The sequence below is a fragment of the Pleurodeles waltl genome, chromosome 7 (genome assembly GCF_031143425.1).
Source record: "Pleurodeles waltl isolate 20211129_DDA chromosome 7, aPleWal1.hap1.20221129, whole genome shotgun sequence".
NCBI classification, from domain to species: domain Eukaryota; kingdom Metazoa; phylum Chordata; class Amphibia; order Caudata; family Salamandridae; genus Pleurodeles; species Pleurodeles waltl.
This window is the reverse complement of record NC_090446.1, coordinates 319,752,607-319,773,488: the sequence shown is the minus strand read 5'-3', so window position 1 is coordinate 319,773,488 and position 20,882 is coordinate 319,752,607.

The window sequence follows — 20,882 nt, the reverse complement described above, 5'->3', positions numbered from 1 at the left end:
CTTTCCTTTTTCTGTTTTTCTATCTCTCTCTCTCGCTCTCTCTCTGTTTCCTCTTTTCTTTCTTCCTGTTATCCTCTCTGCACTTTTCTTCTGTCTCTCTTCTTTCCTTTCTTCTCTTCTACTTGTGGTTCTTTGTCACTCTATTCTCTTGTCTTCTGCTGCCCCTATCTGTCTTCCTACTTTTTTCCCTTGGTTGAAGGCTATGACTGACCTTCACTGTACTTTTATGCTTTAGAGGGGAGGGGTTCTCTGGGCTACTCCTGAGAGTTTAGGCACTTTCCCTCTCCTTGTCTGGTAGCACCCTCAGACCCAAAACAAAAATGAAAAAAAAACAAAAAAAACAAGTACTACCCAAGACCACATAAGTTAAGGGAAAAATCAATCAAAAACTAACCAAAGGAATGAACCACAAATCAAGGGAAAAACAAGAAGCACCCTGGTGTTTCTCCCTGCGTTTTACTTTCCCTCCTTGCTACCCTCTTCCCTCCCTGATTTTTGTTTAACCCTGCCCACACACCTGCGGAGGCCACGCTCTTTCCAGGGCATGGCTGGGGTTCAGGGGTATTACCTCCTGGTCCTCCCTTCTCTTGGATTGCCACTGGTGGTCCCGATGTCCTCCCACTCTCGCTCTGTCTGTAGGTCCATCACTGCCTCCTTTTCCACTCCCGGTGTCATCTTCTGCTCCCTCGTTGTCGCATTTTTCTCCGGCTCCTCCTCCTGCTTCCCCGGGTCAGAGCAAAGAGTCCCTTTTCTTCCTCTCGTCACCTGGAAGTTCCTCAGGATTGGTTCCTGCCTCAAGGACTTCCGGGTCAGGAAGCTCAGTACGGCTGGTGCCCAAGGGATATGGCCGGTCCGATGATAGTGTCGGCCCGTCACATGGCCCCTAAGTGTGACGGCAGCCACTCCTAGTAAGAGCAACTTCCGCCTCAGAAAGGGAGGACTAGGGTAGCGAAAACCAAGGGATAGAGGACAGGGACAGTGGAGGCACCTCCTATTCCTGGAGGTAAGGACACAAGTCACATGTCAAAGGCCAAGGTGGCCCGTCACAAGAGGGGACACATGAATCCCCCTCCACCACCAAAGAGAACCAAGGATACCCCTCCACCACCAAAGAAATCCAAGGTTCCCTCTCCACCTCCTAAGAAAGGCAAGGTTCCCACTCCACCACCTAAGAAAGGCAAGTGCCCCCTCTCCACCAGCATAGGGCAAGGATCCCTCACCTCCAGCAGAGGCAGCCAAGGAGACACCTCCACCAGCAGAGGGCAAGAAGCCCTCTCCTCCAGCAGAGGGCATGTAGACCACCTTCCAGGGACTGTTGGGCAAGGAGCCCCCTTCAGAACCAGTGGGTATGTTACCCACTTCAGAGACTGTGGCCTTGCACTCCCCACCAGAGACAATTGAGCAAGTAGCCCCATCCAGAACCAGTGGGCATGTTACCCTTTTCAGAGACTGTGGCCTTACACTCCCCACTAGAGACAATTGAGCAAGGAGCCCCCTCAGAAGCAGTGGGCATGATACCCACTTCAGAAACGGTGGCCTTACACTCCCTACCAGAGACAATTGAGCAAGGAGCTCCCTCCAGAACCAGTGGGCATGTTTCCCACTTCAGCTGAGGTATCCCACACCCCACCTTCCCCCTGAGGTGCCTGTCCATTTCCAACATGATACCCATGAAGAGTGGAGTCCTGATTATGTCAGGAGTCTAGTTGGGCCTTGGACTGTGCCCAGTGGTCATGTGGCCCTTTTGTACTTTGGACTGGCTCTTGGCCCAATCTGGATATTTACGCCTGCATTTGCACTTGATTTAACAATATGGTGGCTGTTGGCAACATATTACAGTGATCGTACATTCTCATTGCTGTCCTTGTTTTGATTTAACGTGGGTCCTGTGACATTTGTTTTACTCTGCATCTGGTTCTGTGAATGGTGTGTGTGTGAACGCTGTGTGTTGTGCGTGTGTGTATCACTCTCCTTTTCCTCCCTCCCTCCCTTGTGTGCTAGGTGGCTGTACTCACCGTCGTCCTCTTCGTCGGCGTTGGTGTTCCAGGGCGGCCATGGCATCGTAGAGCACCAGGAAGACTTGAAGTTCCGATTCCATGGCGGCAGCGGAATCCTCTGTGTCCCTGTTGGTGAGTCTTTCATTGGCTGTGCAGTGTTTCCGTCAGGCTTTCAATAGCGTTGGTACCGCCCCAGAAATCTTGGCGGTTTGCCATGTCATAATATGGTGGGCAGTACATTGGCTTCCCCCAGCTGTTGATGGTTACCGCTGTGGTCAATAGTGTTAAAGCCCTTGTGCTTGGTGTGGTACATTGGCTGTCTATGGGAGGTATTACTGCCATGGTCATAATTTGGTGGTAGTTACCACCAGGCTATTAGCAGTATTACTGCCACTTCAACAGTCACCGCCAATGTCATAATGACCACCTATGTGTCTTACGAACTGATGATACCATCCAATCCATCCAATGGATTGCTTTCATTGTATTTGTTCTCTGTTCTATCTTCTTGTTTGTGAAAATTCCCAATAAAAACCCTTTTGAAATATAAAAAATAATGAGTTCAGCAAAAAAGGGGATGAATGCAAAATGTCGGCAGGGGGACACCATTCTAGGGATGTCAGGTCCATTAGGAGGATACTCTGGTTGACAATCGAGCAGCCCGGTACTAAGACGAAGGAGATGAACCATAGGTAGACAAATAATATGAGCCACTGCGAGGCAGCAGTGTTAGACTAACAATTTGCAATGGAAGGTTGCCAGTTCACTTCAGGAGGTGGAGGTCTCCAACTAGTTTGCATAAAATTAAATATCACATTAAGACCATTCAGTATATTGAAGTATTTTTTATTTATTGTACATGGGTTAAAATATTAATAAATAATGAGAAATGTCAGGTTACATGCATGTTTTTCAGTTACAAAAGGTATATTTCATTCACAAGTAAACATATGGTCTGGAATTCATGGCTCAGGAAATGTCTGAAGAGATTGCACATAAGAACAGAAAAATAGCAATTTGATGGTACAAGCATGCTTGTGTGAAGACACATATGATGTGCAGAGAGAGAGGGAATCAATGCTAAAGAAGGAGAGAAAGAAAATGCGTGAAAAGAGGGAGAAAGAGAGGAAGAGAGAGAATTATTGCTTTTGAACGTAACACATAGATGTACACTAGGAGAGGCAATAGTGAATCTATTTCAATTTGAATATGAGCTCCACTATCAATCTATGCACAGAAAGAGATGTTTTTACAACAGTAATTCAGGGTGTATGCATTAATATGGCTGTTAGAGCCATGGCCATTATTATATTAAGAGAAATGGCCCATGTGGAGGCTGACTAATTAGGTTACTCAGTCTCACAGATCTCCTGTATTGTAGGACTAAGCACACAGCCCTGTAGAGGTTGACTTGACTATTTGTCAAGTTTGGTTTGTACATAATGCCAAGGGATGTTGTGATGCTGTAAATGTAGTTTATTGAAGAATAACACGCTGTAGTGAGGAGAGTGAAACATCCCAGCTATCTTGCTCAGCCTCATCCAACACTCCTCGTCATCACATTCTAGAACAGAACTTCATCATGTCATGGTTAAGTAACCATGACATGATGTCTTAGATACATAGAGTAATTACCATACACCTTCCTCACATGTAGCACATATAATGAAGCAAAATAACTATTATCTGATGGAAAGAAACAGAACTTAACAATTTGTCCGAACATCTACAATATAGAAACAATATTATACAAAAGAACATCTATTTTATCACAAAGGCCCTCATTATGTCAATGGCGGTAATGACAGCCTACCGCCGTGATGACGGCGGCCAAAACACTGTCGCCGCGGCTACCTACCATCCGCCATATTATGACCATAACCAGAATTCCACCAGAAGACTGGTGGAATTCCGGCTACGGTCATGGTGGCGGACAGCGCTACGCCAGTAGACCGCCACAGACTGTATCATGATCCATGATACGGCCTGGCGGCGTTCTGCTTGCGGACGCTGCTGCTGGCAGCAGTGCCATGTCTTGTCTCCTGCGGGGGGACCCCCTGCAAGCAGCTAAGTCCGGTGCTCTGATAGGAGAGGGCTGTGGGGGGTATTGTGTGTGTGTGTGGGGGGGTATGTTTGTGTGTGCATGCATGCGGGTGTGTGGCGTGTAGAATGCGTGTGTGCATGAATGGTGTGAGTGTGCGTGTATGTTGTGTTCTGTGAACGTGTGGGTGCTCGTATGTATGTCAGTGTGTGTGGATTTGTGTGTGAATGTATGTATGCATGCATGGGTGAATGTGGGTATGAGTGTGTGTATGCGTGTGTATTTTGGGGCGTTACTGTTTGAGTATGTTGTAAGGGGGTCTGGAGCGGAAGGGGAAGGGCGGGGCAGACTCTGGGGAGGGGGCGGGACAAACCCTTATCAGTGTCGGGAAAGGAATTCCCTGGCACTGATAGTGCCTACCGCCATGGTTTTCATGGTGGTAAGAAAGCCACAAAAACCATGGCGGTAGGTGGGGCCATAATCCCACGGGTGGGACAGTGACAGCAGTGTGGCTGTGAAGTCTCCAGCCGGGCAGCTGTTACCATCCTGGCAGACGGAGTGGTACATTCGCAGTTTGGCTTGAGCCAAACTGCCAATGTCATATTTTGGGGAGAGGTACCGGCAGCCTGTTGGTAGTACCTTTCTCCAAAATACCACCGTCCACAAGTGTTTTTTTTTTTTTCCTCTTTTTTTTGGTCCTCATTTCAAACCCTCCTTCCTCACCGCGAGAGGAAATAAGGCGAGGTGGTCAATAGTGCAGAGTGTGCTATGATCAATCGCTGCCCAACTGAGCCAGAACTTTACCTGCCCGGGAGTATGGCCTCACTATACCCACTCCACTTACCAACAACTACCAGTGGTAGTACGTAGGAGGCATGTTTAATCATTGGACCAAGCCAATTCAAAATGTGTTCCCTTATCCTCCCCCCTCCTCTCCCAAACCCCACAACTGCTTCGACTGATTCCAAAATCTTTTTTTTTTACAGATCTCACTCATGTCCAACTTTAAATTATACATCAGAGCATCTTTGCAATCCATAAACGTTGGGGGTGAGGCATCAATCCATTTTTTACAAATCGCTCACCTTGCAAAAGCATCATATAAAAAAACAGCTTAGAGCCATCCCTACTTATCCGCTGATGCCCTGTCAAACATCCAAAAAACACAAGTGAGGTGCTTACCTTGAGTCTTATAAAAAGTATTTCACTAATAACATCACCAACCTCTACCCAAAATTTGCTGAGCTTGGGGCATTCCAAGAACATGTGGACGTCGCCTACCGCCAGGGTCCCACACTTTATGCATCCGACTATATTGTCCTGATCCATTCTAGAAAGCTTTGCTAATGTCCAGAAAACTCAGTGAATTGAAATCAAATGATTCCTCCTTAACGCAGCAGGCTTGGCGATATTATATAAAAGTGTAGTAGATACTTGCCATAACTCTTTGTGCTGGTACTCCAGCAAGCAGTCTCCCCACAGCTCCTCTGGTAAAGTGAAATCACCGTCCACGATGTCCATAATTAACCAATACCATCTGGCCACCTCCTTCTTCAACGGGATTTCCAGATGCCACTGATCTTCCAGCTCATTTGTGGCTCCCAGCTCCACTTTTAAATCCTTCGCCCAGCTGATAATCTGAAGGTACTTGAATTTAGACAAGTTACCCCCTACCTCCCCATTCAAATGATCGAACCTCACCATTATAGCAAAATTGTCCCCAATGTAAAAAACCTGCAGCCTTTAAGGGGGTTGCCAATGCATCCTTGGTCCACTCCGGTGACCCTGGGGAGTCCCAAATAGGGGCCTTATTACTATAATATGACAGTTTTGCGCCTCTCCTGATCTCATACCACATCCTCACTAAATCCTGTAACACCTTGAATCTGATTTTCTTGAAGTACTTAGGGTCACCAAACTTGTACATCAAACTTGTCTGTAACTCATTATTCTCTGTCATTGTGATCAGAGCCTGCCCAAGCTCAGACCGACGTGGGTGATTAAAGGTCTCTCTCGTATTCTTCAAAAAGAAGGCCCACGCATAGTATTGCATATGTGGCACAGCCAATCCTTCTTTTTCTTTCCTCCTTCTCAGTTTTTTTCAAGAAATACGTGCACCTTTGGATGCCCAAATAAAACTGCACATTTTTCCTTGAATTTTCCTTAAAGAATCCTTGCTAAACATTAATGGTATTGAATTGAAAATAAATGTAAACTTGGGGACAATCACCATCTTAATTAAATTAACCCGACCAATAATGGTTAAAGGTAAATTTAACCATCTTTTCAATAGAATATCCACCTCCCTCAATACCTTCCTAAAATATGTTTCTGCAAGTTTATTTATACCCTGTGTAATAGTAATCCCTAAATATTTAACCTCCTCCTTCTTAATCACAGAACTGCCCACATCCATGTTCCAAGCCATCACCTCCGTCTTTCTATTAACTGCATACCCCGAGATACTCCCAAACTCTCTCATAAGGTCTTCCAATACCAAATTAGTCTGAGTTAGATTAGAAGTATAAATCATCAGGTCATCTGCATACAAAGACACTTTCATAGAACAATTCCCACTCACAAAGGGGAGAATTCGCTGATCACTCACCGTCCACAAGGGTTGTAATGTGGGCCAAAGTGTTTTAGGTATGATAGAGTTTTGACTCTTCTATTCAATCTTAGACTAGACATCTGCTCACTTGCAACATCACTATTCTGCTTGACAGCATGTTTACCATCACTCACATTTTCTCTCAGATCAGCATATACCCTACATTGACTTTGTTTTCCTTTATAAACCACCACTCTATCTAAATTCTATACCCAGTGGTCTTCACTTTTAATTGCATTAGTGAAAACTTTTAAAACTCTCATGGGCTTTGACCACTTGCTGCCTTCACTTCTCAATCCAGGTCGTCTTATCATTATCCAGTCACTTACTCTGACCTCAGTCTTCTTGACCGGTCTTCTTCTGTTGAAGTGTTCTTTACTGACCTGTATGGTTTCTTCCTCTTTGAGATTCCCATCATCAGATATTGTTTTCTTTCCTCTGTTACTCAAAAACCTTTTTACCCAAGCTGGTTCTAAATTTGTATTGGGTGGTCTTCCCCGAAACAGGACAAATGGGGATTCTTGTGTGCCTGAATGGGGTGTGAATCTATATACTTGCTCTTTTCAAGACTTCTTCTTTCCAGGACAAATGATTACTCTTTGCCGGAGAAATTGTTTCCTTCAATACTCGATTAAACCTCTTCACCATCCCATTAATTTCACAATGATAGAGAGCACACTTTTAAGTTTAATATCACACCCTTCAAAAAACAGCTCTATCCCTCCAGAAACTAGTTGTACTCTATTATCTTTTAATTACGTTTTGGAATTCCTTCCTTTGAGATCAGTTCTGTTATAAATTTAATGACTACTTTGGTCTCAACACTTCTGGTAAGGCATTACTCTGGCCACCTGGAATATACATCCATCACCACAATGACGTAATCCTGAGAATTGTCACCTTGAATAGGTTCTAAAATATCTAGCACAATATCCTGCCACAGACCAATAGGACGATTCCCAATAACCGTGGGCCGCTCTCTGGGTTGCAATGCTTTATCGCTTACAGCACTCTGCATGCACTCTCTTACCAATCTCTCTGTCTGGATGTCCATTCCTGGCCACCAATTTGAGGAACGTAACTTTTCTTCATTCTTAGAGATTCCCAAGTGACATTTGTGTGCCTGATATAACATTTTTCCCCTTAATTTAGATGTTTGAACTAGCTTAGTACCTCTGAACAATAAACCTTTCTCTGTTGCCAATTGACCCTTAACCCACCAGAGGTCTCTACACTCTTTGGTCTCTGCCCTTCCAACCCACCTGTGAAAGAGTTATCAATGCATCAAGACCTTGTCCGCCTTAACTTCATCCAACCACCTCTGTTCAGATACACTTTCATAATCATTTTCACAGACGCACTCAGCCTCATATGAACCTGTGTAATCCTCCTTGGGACAATTGCTAATGTCCCGAACCAATCTGGACCTATTTGCTAGCATACTTTCCATTCCAGGATTGCCCCTGGTGGTTGCTATGATGTGCAGGATAGCACATGTGGCCACAATTTTGCATGTTGTCTCAGGGCTGTACTGTAGTGCACCTCCACTCATATGCGCTCCACCACATTGCAGGTAGCACTATGTGCAGGATTGTACTTCCTCTCTGCTGGGGTGGCAGGGCTCAGGTAGGGCGTTAGCATATATGTGCGCACTGCATAGGCACTGTCTCCTGAATGCACAGAGATTACAATGAGTACATTTGCTGTTTGACGTTATGCTTACATCAGTGCATTATTGTGAACTATCAAATTACCTAGTAGACATCCTTCCCTAAACTCCCCAGCTACCAGTCTTGTGTGTATCCCGCTGTGGCGAAAGATGTAGGAGTCATGTGTGCTCCCTGGGTATCTGGCCACGAAATCGGTACTGATGTAGGAGGCATTGCATATCACCTGTATGTTCATGGAATGATGGTTTTTACGGTTGCGATACACATACTCGGTGGCCGATGGTGGACAGATTGCTACATGTGTCCCATCAATGGCACCTAGCAAATGTGGGAACTGTGCTATCTGGTAAAAATTAACTTTGGTTTGTTGTACTGCCTGTGGGGTGTTGGGGAATCTGATGTTAAGTTGTATTCTGCTCAGCATGGCATTGAGAAATGCATTGAATACTCTAGAGAGGGCACTCTGTGATACCCCTCCAGCTGCTGCTATGACCCATTGATAGCTCCCTGAGGCTAGTAGATGCAGGGAGCATAATACCTGCACATGGGTGGGTATGCCATTGGTCCTGTCTGTTGTGCGCTGCAGCATGGGTTGTAGCTCAGCTATCAGGTCAAGCATCATGGCTGAGCTTAACCTGTACTTATCATAAATTTCCTCCTCAGTCTGGTCAAAAAGGGTTATGTGCTCTCTGAAAATGCACTCCTGTCTCCTCCTCTCTCTCCTCAAACCTGCCAAGATCCTCATTCTCCTCGCCATGACGTAGAGTGCAGCCATTGTGGAAGAGGAGCTGAGGCATTCTGGGCCTCTTTATATAGGTTGCACCTGGTTACCACCTGGTTTCAGTTCGTGGTAAATTGCATGTGCAAACGGCTATTCTGTGAATAATCGCAAATTGCGATTTTTTGCCACATGGCATTGCGAATCCACGTTTGCGTGTTGCAATCTGGATCTCGCAAATAGCAACATGATTTAGGAAATCGCTATCTGCGAATCCCTATTGTGTATATCGCAATTAGCGTTTCGCTAACAGCGATTCGGTAAATCATGACGCTATTTGCGATACGCTGCTTGCGAAACGCAAATTTGTCTCTCATTAGCACAAATTCACAATTTTTGCGAGTTCTTAATTTCCCACTGCGAATGCGTTTCATACATCGTGAAACGCATTTTTGCATTTGCAAACGGAAATTCGCACCATTTACGAATGCAAAAATGCTTCACATAGTCCTCTACGGGCTCTCCTTAATTTTTCACCCTATTTTCAAAGTAATACCTTTCAAGAATGGCCCTTACCTTTGGTAAGTAGTGTAGATCTAACTTTCTTATCCATGCCTCAAATTTATTGAGAGTAACCGCTCCACTGTCTGGCACATTAAGAAGATTATCAAATATGTGCTGCCCTTTTGCTCTAAGACAGTGAAGCAGAAGTGCTGTTCTCCTCTCCACACTCAATGAAGTGCCACATACCCCAGAGTATCTCTCCAAAACTTTCTTCCATTTTCCCCACTTTATGAGTGGATCACCAGGGTTCTCTAAAAAAACTGAGGTGTTGTAACATTATGTATCTTGGAAATGAAAGAAAGCTAGTTACAAGATGTATAAAGTCTCTGTCCATAGAAAAATATATAAATAAATCAGTGTTTGCTACTACTGAACTTAATGCTTGGAACAACCTGACCAATGAAGCAAACGTTGTGCTGTAACTGAGTAAACTAGAAAGTATCCCACAGTAGAAATAAGCCCCCCCCACAATGTTCACCTCAGTGTTTTAAAATTTCTTTTATGACCCTCACAATGTTCACCTCAGTGTTTAAATATTACTTTTGTGAGTTTGAAATTAAGATGTGCCTCTCACAGTATAAAAGTAAACATGCAGATGAGGGAGTGCCTGTCACTGATTGACAGATGAAGTGGAATTTCCACAACGTTCTCCTGAGTGTTCTAGTATTTTTTTTATGATGTTAGTGATGAGGTGTGCCTGTCGCTGCATTAATGTAAACAGGCTAAAGGAGATGTGCCTGTCACCGATTGACAGATGAGGAGGACATTGTACTGTGTATGAGTATAATGTTGAGTTTCCCAAAGATTAAATATGGCTTCCGTGGAGTAGACTTCAGTGTAGTAGTGTTTCAGTAACATTGATGCAACAGGGTGCGAAGGCACGCACACTCTGGCCCACATTACAACCCTGGTGGTCGCTGTTAAAGCAGGGGTAATACAGACAACAGGCAGGAGGTAAAAAAAATTGAATCACGACCACGGCGGAAACCGCCAACAGATGCTGCCACTTTAACACTCCGACCGCCATGGCGTTAGCAACAAACACTGCAGGGGTAACCGCCAACAGCCAGGCGGAAAACAATGTACTGCCCACCCTATTACAACACGCCCATCTGTTAGCTTTTCCGGGGCCATCAAAAGCACGGCAGAAACAGTACTTAGAAGGGAAACCACTCACCTCTTGACACTCAATGAAGAACCAGGACGCCATGGAGCCCGAACTACAGGTGTTACCCATGCAGGTGTATCTTCTCATTTACCAGGAGTACCAACGGCAGCGGCGATGACCACGGTGAGTACTGCACCTAGCACGTAGGGGAGGGGAGGAGTAAAAAGAGAGTGACACACACATGCAACACGCAACACCCCCACCCCACCCTAACACCATACACACAAACACATACATCAACATTACATATACACCCCGTAACCCTCTGGAATAACGCAAGGACAAAAGTAATGGAGTCAAATGAGTGTTACATTAGAAACAGTCAGAAGTATGTGAAGATTTCAAATACAGTATTTACAAAATATACAATATGTACAAAAAGAGGGACAATGTCCACTCAAAATGTCCGTGGGCCACTGGCCCGAAACTCATACGCCAAGCCCACACTTGACTCCTGCCTCAATACGGAGAGAACACTGCAGGGACATCAGGTCGAAAACACACAGGCACCTCAGTGAGACGGGGAAGGGGAGGGAGGGCACCTCAGCCAGAAGATGGGACAACGCCACCGCTGCTGGAGGGTGATACATGCCCACAGCGATGTCCTGGGGAGTGCAAGGTCATAGTCTCTCAAGTCTCTCAAGTGGGTGGTTTGCCCACTGCTTGGTCCTGGGGAGTGCAAAGCCTCAGTCTCTCAAGTCTCTCAAGTGGGTGGTTTGCCACCAGATCTTCGGGGTCTGTGTACGTTCCCACACGTCCACCACTGAACAGCTCCAAGACTCTGATAGATAAATCACAGAGACTGAGAGAGTTCAAGAGGGGAAGAGGGGATTAGGAAGGGAACAGCTGGGAAGGAGACCTGTAGTAAGAAAAAGGTTAGAACACACAATATTAAAATATATCTCCTGAAACCAATACTAGACTATGATTCTAAGCCTAGTCACTCTGAAAACATGAACAATCTAAGAGTTAAGTTTAAAATTACTATGTTTCAAGATGGCCGGATACCTGTAAGGGAATCAAGATGAATTAAATGAAAACTTTCTTATTCAAGTACTTTCCTTTACATGAGAATCAGAAAAAACATTCTGACTAAATTTTAAACCAGTCATGTAAATCCTGTTTTGAGAATGTATACTAGGACCATACAATATTGCATCTAGAAACTCTGGCCTTCTGTGTACTCTTAAAATGTTTCAACACAATTTGTGCATATTGCAGATATATATATATCTATATCTATATATCTATATCTATATATATATATATATTTATATCTATATATATATATATATATATATATATATATATATATATATATATATATATATATATATATATATATATATATATATATATATATAGTAAACACCACAAAAGGATTGTGCACCCTGAATAACACAACATGGATTCAGGAAACAAATCACACAACTTGTCAACTCGAATATTACATAATAAATATCTTAGAATAGTGGCATACAATAAACAACATGAACTAAACTCGAGGAGAGAATCGTGCGTCTTGCCGATTCGAGTGTCACCATGTAAAATATCAAGAAATGGTAGCACGCAATGAATATCAAAGTCAAATCATCATTAATTGAATTGCGCGTCTTGCCGATTCGTAAAACATGATGTAAATGTCAAGAAATAACAGCTCACAATAAATAACAAGATCAAAATACAATGAAATGAATCATGCTTCTTTTGACGATTCTTAAGCCACCATGTAAATGTCAAGGAATGGTAGCGCGCAATGAACAACAAAGTTAAATCCTCATAAAACGAGTTAAGCGTCTTGCCAATTCGTAAAACATCATGTAAATGTCAAGAAATAGAAGCGCGCAATGGACAACAATGTTTAAAAACCATAAAACAAATCGCACGTCTTGCTGATTCTTAAGCCACCATGCCAATGTCAAGAAATGGTAGCACGCAATGAGTAACAAAGTCAAACCTTTATGAAACAAATCGCGCATCCTGCCTATTTGTATACTACCATATAAATGTCAAGAAATGGCAGCGCGTAAGTAATCTGTTACTCATTTAAGAATTAAACCAAGAATATGAAAATTCTCAATAACGGTGTCAGAACAGTCCAACCACCGTCTAACCGCCTGGAACAATGATCACCAATGAAGGATGAAGGGCAGAAGACTGGAAGATCCAAAGAGGCCGCCGGGACAGGAGCTCAGGAAGAAGATGCTGCTCTGCACCGGGACCTCTGAATAGTGAGCAATGGGAGTTGGGCTGGCTCTCTTTTATAGAGTCTTGGCCCAGCCCAGAACCACGCCCAGGCATGTTGCAGGGAAAGTCTCTGGAAGGCCCTGGAAAGGGGCCACAACCTAACACACTCTGAAAACCTGCAGCAATACATTGCAAAGGAACAGTATTTGTAAGAATATTAAAAATACGTTTTCAGGATTGAACTCTGCAATGCAAAAGGTTAAATCACAACATATCAGCACAATGCATAAATTACGTTGTTTTGAGAGTGCTGGGTTTTTGCATTTTTGTCGCCAATAGAGCGCGTACTGCTCTGGTGTTGACAACTGCTTGGTCCTGGGAAGTGCAAAGCCACAGTCTCTCAAGTCTCTCAAGTGGGTGGTTTGCCCAAAGCTTGGTCCTGGGAAGTGCAAAGCCACAGTCTCTCAAGTGAGTGGTTTGCCCACTGCTTGGTCCTGGGAGTGCAAAGCCACAGTCTCTCAAGTCTCTCAAGTGGGTGATTTCTCCACTGGTTCTGGAGGGGGCTTTGTGCCCAGTCTGCTTCATCCTGCCAAAGATAGGGTGAGTGGATGCATTTCTCCACTGGTTCTGGAGGGGGCTTTTTGCCTAGTCTGCTTCATCCTGCCAAAGATAGGGTGAGTGAATGCATTTCTCCACTGGTTCTGTAAGGGGCTCTGTGCCTAGTGATGTAGAACTTGGGGGATGGCAGGTCACAGTCCCTCACCTGGGTGTCAGAGCCACGAGATTTGCAGTGACCAGGATGCATGATAGTCCATGGAGGCAGGGCTAGAGTCCATTAGGCGGTGGCTATGGCTGCACAGTGGGGGTAGTGCCGGTGCTGGTGGAGGTGCTTCAAGTGGTGGGGTGAGGTTTCAGCCCCTCTTCTGCAACCTCGGACGGCTATCCACTGGGGCTGCTGCTGCTGGCAGTGGTGCTACTGTCAGCGGTGCTTGCGGAGGGGCTTGCGGAGGTGCTTCCTGCGGTGCAGGTGGTGGTGCTGGCCGCGGTGCAGGTGCTGCCAGTGGTTGGGGGAGGTTTCAGCCCTTCTCCTGCAGCCTCGGATGGCTGCTCACTGGGGCTGCTGCTGCTGACAGTAGTGGTGCCTGCGGTGGTGCAGGTGGCGGTGTAGGTGGCAGGGCTTGCGGCGGTGCTGTGGCGGTGCTGCTGGCAGTGCTGGCTGCGGTGCAGGTGGCGGTGCTGGTGGTTGTGCTGGTAGTCACCAGGCCTTCACGTGCAGGCTTGGATGGCTGAAGTGCCTTGGCTGGTGTTTTGGGCCCCTTCCTGCCCTTGGCAGATGGTGGTGTCACCTTGGGATTGGCAGCTGGAGTCTTCGATGTGGCCTTGCTGGGTGGTTGTGGCTCCTTCCCCTTGCTGGATGCTGTCCCCTTCTTCACCTTGCCAGGTCGCGGAATGTTCTTTGCCTTGGCAGGGGTTGGTGGCACACTGGCTGGGCTGGCGGGTGCCCCCTTTGATCCTCTGACACCTGCAGGAACCACAGTGAACGTGGACTTGGTGGCTGAAATGCTGGGCTGGGTTTTGGCCACCCTGGCCCGAGGGGAAGGATGGGGGGGTAGGGAAGAGATCAAGGTTTGCCAGGAAAAGCTTCTTTGGGACATTGGCGCGGGCAGAGGGTGAAGGTTTAGGACTGCAGGAAGAGGGAGTGGTTGTAGGAGGTGTCTGTCTGCTGTGTTTGGGTGCAGGTGCATGAGCTGGATTCTGTTGTGAGGTGGATGGCCGTTGGGTGGGTGTGTGCTAGCATTTGTGTAATTTGGGAGGAGGGGTCACAGACACAGTGGAAGAGAACACAGGGGACGTGTGCATGGATGTGGGGGTGGTGACTGCCAGTGAGGGGCATGCAGCGATGGGGGTGCTGGTGATGGAGGTAGTGGATGAGAATGTAGTGCATGCAGGTGTGAGTGGAGATGCTACTGGGAGGGAGGTGGACGACTAGGAGTATGGGGACACAGTGGAGGCAGTGGATGTTGGTGTGTCTGCATGGGGATGGTGCTTGTGTGAGTGCCAATGAGATGAAGTATGGTGTTTCTGTTTGCCTGTGCCACTTCTGTGTGTTGATTTTGGTGAATGCTGATCTGAAGGTGTGCTCGTGATAGGCTGGGGTTAAGGGGATTGGGACTGGGTAGAGGAAGTTGGAGGGAGGAAGCTAGAGACAGGGATAATGGCTTCCATCAGTGCGGAGGCCAGAGCCTGAAATGCTCTCTGTTGGGCCGCCACACCAGAGTGAATGCACTCCAGGTATGCATTTGTTTGTTGAAAATGCCTCTCGACACCCTGGATGGCATTCAGAATGGTTGACTGCCCAACAGTGAGGGATCTCAGGAGGTCAATAGCTTCCTCACTGATTGCAGCAGGGTGACTGGGGCAGGGCCTGAGGTGCCTGGGGTGAAGGAGATGCCCACCCTCCTGGGTGAGCGGGCACGGGAAACACGCTGAGGGGCTGCTGGGAGGGCAGTGCTGGTAGGGGGGTTGGCGGCTGTACCAGTTGTTGGGGTGGGCTCAGAGGTGTCCACCACCACCAGGGAGCTTCCATCAGAGGAGGAGTCACTGTCTGTAGTGTACCCTCCTGTCTCCGTCATGGTGCTCCCCTCGCCCTCCGTCCCACTGGTGCCCTCACCCTCAGTGGATTCGGCCTCCAGACCCATGTTGGATGCAGCTCCCTCCGTCGCCAGTGCCTCTGCTACTCTGCCAGATGATGCTAATGCACACAAGGACAGGGTGACAAAACAAAAAGCAGCAGAGACAGAGGATACACTTGGTCAATGCCAACAACACTACCGTTGGCGTACACAACACACAGAGAGCAGCCCTATGCACTAGGCCATGCACTACCAGTTACAGAGCTAGTCACCAGCCCATAGGGTACATAGCATAACGCCATCAGCTGCACACCTGAAACAAACAGGTCCCTGATCAGTAGTAGATGCCCACTTACACCATTCGGGTTGGAGTGCTTCTGAGCCTGCACAACAAGGGACCTAGCCTGCCATGTTCGCCCTGGCCTACGAGCAGCCACAGTCCATATCCCCACCCAGGTAAAACCTTAGCGTGCGCTAAGTCATGAATCTGAATTTCTACTCACCCCCTTGTGGCTGCTGTGATGCCCTCAAGCACCCATCCAACTCCAGATAGGCCACCTCAAAGCAGTGGAACATCAGGCGGGTCAGGGTATGACAGGCACCCCTTACTCATTGGGAGGCCAGCCCCAGCTGGGCCTCTGCCGTCTTCCTTGCTCAGTGGTGCAGTTCCTCCCACCGTTTGTGGCAGTGGGTGCTCCGCCTGTCAAAGACCCCCAGGGTCCGCACCTCCTTGGCTATGGCATGCCAAATGCCCTTTTTCTGATGGGAGCTGACCTGCAAGAAAAATACAGCAGAAAATGGATTAGTCATACCATCATGGCACCTAACTGTGTCACAGCAGCACATTGGCACACGAACTGACACTCAGATTCACATACTGGTTCTGTAAAGGAAGAGATGCATCATCATTGCAGTAGATGTGTGAATATGACCCTCTGCTCACCGTTTTCCTCCATAGGCTTCAACCGCTGAGGATGACTATGAGATGGAGACATCCTCCAGTGTAAAGACCCCTGGTGGACCTTGTGACAATGGAGGACAGACACATTATACTAACATACTGACTTGATCGATCCACAGTCCAAGAACTGTGTGCCCAATTGGTGCCAGACCTGATGTCAGCTATATGCCAGGCCACAGGTATCCACCCTCTAGTGCAGGTCCTGTCAGTGCTCCATTTCCTTGCAAGTGGTTCCTTCCAAACAACAGTGGCCATGGCATCAGGTATGTCTCAGCCAATGTTCTCCAACGTATTGACCAGAGTGTTGTCTGCCCTGCTGAAACACATGCACAGCTACACAGTATTTCCCCAGGTGGAGGATTTGGCCACAGTGAAAGCTGACATTTATGCCCTGGGACATATCACCAGTATCATTGGTGCCATTGATGGTACACATGTGGCATTTATCACCCCCCCCCCCCCGGAGAAATGAACAAGTGTTCAGGAATGGAATAAGCTATAACTCTCTGCATGTGCAGATGGTGTGTTTGGCAAGCCAGTACATCTCCCATTTGAATCCTGGCTCTGTGCATGACCCCTTTATCTTGAGGAATAGCAGCAACCTTATGTGATGGCACAACTCCAGAGACACCGGGTGTGGCTAATAGGTGAGCCAAAGGTCCCCACCCAGTATATGTTGGTGTCTGGGTATGGGGTTGTCCCTAAGGGTTGGTGTGGGTCTAACAGGTATCCCTCGATATTTGCAGGTGACTCTGGTCACCCCAACCTCTCATGGCTACTGACCCCAGTGAGGAATGCCAGGACAAGGGTAGAGGAATGTTACAATGAGGCAACTGGGCGAACAAGGAGGATAATTGAGAGAACCTTCGACCTCCTGAAGGCCAGGTTCAGGTGCCTCCATCTGACAGGTGGATCCCTGTACTACTCACCCAAGAAGGTGTGCCAGATCATCGTTGCATGTTACACAACCCGGACTTGAGATGCCAGGTGCCTTTTCTGCAGGAGGATGAGCCTGGAGATGGTCTTATGGCAGTGGTGGAGCCTGAGGACAGTGAGGAAGAGGAGGCAGAGGATGAAGATGTGGACAACAGAAGTACTATCATACAGCAGTACTTCCAGTGACACACATGAAAGACATTGTAGCTTCACTTATCATTTCAGTTGTCTGTTGGACATTTGACATGGCTGCAGGATTTCTCTATGTCTATGTACACTTACTGTACCCTTTGGCATCTCTATTTTCAGATCTCTGTGCCACACTCTGGCTCCTGGAGTGTTTACTGCTGCCCACTACAGGTCATACCAATGTATATATAAATGTACATATGAATTGCAATGTTTTCAGATTGTTACACTAATACATATTTCAATCAGTTGACATACTCCAGATTTGTATTTGTTCCAATTGTTTTTATTTAAGTGCTAATAAGTATAGGGGGTGTTCAAGGGCTGGGGCAATGGTGAAGGAATGTCCAGTTAGAGCCCAGTCTCTTGGTATCACAGGTGCTTTGTCCAAGGGGGGCATAGGAAGGGGAGCAATGGCGGTTCAAGGTGGACAGGGTGACATGGTGGGTCAGAAGGGTGACATTCAGGAGAGTCTTATTTCCTGGCGGGGTCTTGGCAATGTTTTCTGGCTTCTGCATGGATCGCAGGAACCGCTTGTGGGATGGTTCTCCTTCTGGTGGGGGGTGGGATGCTCGTGGCCTTTTGTTCCAGTGGCAGGGCCTCCTGTCCACTAGTGCCGGCGGAGGTGGAGGGCTGTTCATCGCTGTGCCTAGTGTGAGGGACCCATTGCTGTGCCTCTGCCTCCCTCATGGTGTTTGCCATGTCAGCCAGCAACCCTGCAATGGTGACCAGGATAGTGTGGATGTGTTTAAGGTCCTCCCTGATCCCCAGGTACTGTTCCTCCTGCAGCCTCTGGGTCTCCTGCAACTTGGCCAGTATCTGGCTCAATGTCTCCTGGAAATGTTGGTATGCTCCCAGGATCCTTGCAAGTGCCTCGTGGAGAGTCGGTTCCCTGGGCCTGTCCTCCCCCAGTCGCACAGCAGTCCTCCCAGTTTCCCTGTTGTCATATGCCTCTGTCCCCTGAACCGTGTGCCCAGTAACACTGACCCCAGTTCCCTGATTATCTTGGGTTTGTGGGGTTGCCTGGGGTCCCTATAGTGGTGGACACACTGCTGATTGATGTGTCCTGTGGACAGTGGTATGGGCCCGCTGGGTGGATGCTGTGCTGGTGTTTCCTGAGTGGGGAGGGTCTGTGGTGGCATGGGACTGTGCCTGGGTACCCGACTGTCCAGAGGTCCCTGATGGGCCAGGTTGGTCATCGTGATCCAGGCGTGCAGAGCTGCTGTCATCACTGTGGGCCTCTTCTGTTGGGGGACTGGATGGTGGTGGCACCTCCTCTCCAGTGACGTTGAGTGGGGTCCTGCGGGGATGTAAATGGAGTGTTATTGTATCTGTGTGCGCCATATTGTGCATGGGTATGTTTCCCTGTATGATTGTGAAAGCCCTGTCAGCTTTGCCTTGTGTGCATGGTGATTTTGTGGGCTAGGTGATTCTCTCTCATGGGTATGCTTTAGTGATGGGTGTTCCTGCAGGTCTATGATGGGTGTCCATGCCAAGGTGTTGCATGCAGGGCTTGGTATTGGGATGGTTGGGTTGTGATAGTGGGGTATTTGTGAGTTGGTGGAGTGATGGGGGTGAGGGTAGGGGTAGGAGTTTGTGATGGCATGCAGGTAAGGTGGGGGATATAGTAGTAAAGATTTGACTTAACAGAGTCCAGTCCTCCAGCTACTCCTGCCAGGCCCTCAGTATGCATTATTGCCAATACTTGTTCCTCCCATGTTGTTAGTTGTGGAGGAGGAGGTGGGGTCCACCTTGAGTCCTCTGTACTGCTACCTGGTGTCTTGCAACCACGAAACGCACCTTCCCCCGCAGGTCGTTCCACCTCTTCCTGATGTCATCCCTTGTTCCGGGGTGCTGTCCCATGGTGGAATGACGTACGGGGGAAGATATGTTCCATAGCAGCAAGACACCAGCTCGCCATACAGAGGACTGGCGGTTGACCCCCACCTCCTCCTCCACAGCTCACAGCATGGGAGGAGCAGGTACTCGCAATACTGTACCCTGAGGGATTTGCTGGAGTATCCGGAGGTCTGGACACTGGTAAGTCAATATTTAACACTTCTCACCCCTCCATACCTGTATGCCATCACACACCCTCACCCTCACTCCCATCACTCCACAACATCCCATCGACTGCACCTACACATCTGACTAACCACAATGCCCAGCCCTGTATGACATACCAATGCATGGACAGCCCTCCCAGCCCTGCATGGACACCCATCACCAAAGCATGTACAGCATAGGAAAACTAACATACCCACATTACATCACCATATACAACCAAAAGCTGGCAGGGAAACACCAACCATAGAGGGGAAGCTACGGAAGTACAAATGTCAGACACATTAAGCAAAATACATAATTTACATCCCCACATGTATCCCAGCCAATGTCAATGGAGAGGAGGTGCCACCACTATCCAGTCCCCCAACAGAAGAGGCCCCCAGTGAAGACAGTAACTCTGGACTTCTGGATCTGGAGGACCAGCCTGGCCCATCATGGATCACTGGACAGCTGGTCACCCAAGCCCACTCACAGACCACCACAGAGCCTTCCCCTTCAGTATCCCACACCACAGCACCCACCCAGTATACCCACACTTCTGTCCCCAGGACATGTCAATCAGCAGTGTGCCCACCTGTACTGGGACCCCAGGCCACACTTCCCCCGCAAGACAATCAGGGACCTGGGGTCAGTGGGCACCCCATTCAGGCTACAGGGGCACAGGCCAACAGGGACACTGAGAGGACTGCTGTGCACCAGAGGGAGGACAGGAGCAGGGAACAGACTCTTCATGAGGCACTGTCGGAGATCCTAGGAGCCTATTAACATTCCCAGGACACAATGGGCCAGATCCTTGAGAACGTTCAGGAGAAGAGATGGCTGCAGCAGGGACAGTATCAGGGGATCAGGGTGGACTTGCAGGCCATCAACAACACCCTGATCTCCTTTGCAGGGGTGCTGGCAGGCATGGCCAACATCATGAGGGAGGCAGTGTCACACTAGCGGGCCCTACCACTAGCCAGCCAACTGAACAGCCCTCCACTTCCCCTGTCGCTAGTGGCCAGGAGGCCCCGCCACAGGACCCACAGGCCGCCAGCATCCCTCCCCCTGTAGAAAGTGAACCACCCTGCAAACGTTCCCTGCAACCGAGACAGAAGCAAGAGACACTTGCCAATAGCACCGCCAGGAAATGAGACTGTC